This window comes from Trachymyrmex cornetzi, unplaced genomic scaffold, assembly GCF_001594075.2.
Source record: "Trachymyrmex cornetzi isolate Tcor2-1 unplaced genomic scaffold, Tcor1.1 scaffold1436, whole genome shotgun sequence".
Taxonomy (NCBI): domain Eukaryota; kingdom Metazoa; phylum Arthropoda; class Insecta; order Hymenoptera; family Formicidae; genus Trachymyrmex; species Trachymyrmex cornetzi.
Genome location: NW_017296023.1, coordinates 26192 through 27112, shown reverse-complemented (window position 1 = coordinate 27112; position 921 = coordinate 26192).

Below are 921 nucleotides of genomic sequence, written 5' to 3'. Positions count from 1 at the left end.
ATCTTATTGCAATTCTTATTTTATTAGCCGTAGTTTAAGATAAAACATTAATGCATTGTTTACAATGGGCAGTAGCAGTAGTGGATTAAGGAGTAGATATAGAAATTAACTAATTGTAGTCGAATGTGAGGAGGATAATCAATTATGATTGGTCAATTTCTACGCCCATTCCTTAATCCACTATTGCTATTGCCCATTGTAGACCACGCATAAAAGATAAAGAATTTCATTACTGTCAATTTAGATTATAATATGTTTCTGTACTTTGACAACAAATAAAATTAAATATAATTTTTCTCATTTTACACATATTCTTTGTGCAATGATTTTTATTTTGTATAAACCGCTATTTTAAGTTTTTTAAATAATAAAATGCAAATTTATATACAAAGATTTATATTTATTTATGTAGACTTATCAAAATACAGTTTTAAATAGTTTATATCTTTACTGTACAATTGTGGCAGATGGAAAATAAAATAACATTATTGCAAATAGACAATATTAAATATTAAATCATAAAATTATTCTATGTATAAACATTATCATTAAAATAAATATTAATGTTTGAAAATATAACTTTTTATTCTTCTTCTTGTGAATAATGTTTATTTTAGATGCCAATGTTTATTGTACATCATAATTTAATGATTCAAGATTTAATTTTATTCTTTATTGTCCATGCGTAATAACGTTCGTAATGATGCTATTATATTGTCTGTGTTATTGTACAATATATAAAAATTGAACAGTTTTCTCTGTTTTTCTTGATCAGTTTATATAAATAAACAAATTTGGACTTCATTTATTGTGTTATTTATTACCATGGTCAAAATTTCATCGGTATTCCATATTACATCCCATTTTTTAGACCCTCCCATTTTCTCACTTTTGACTTTTTTGTTAATATTGACGTTGGAC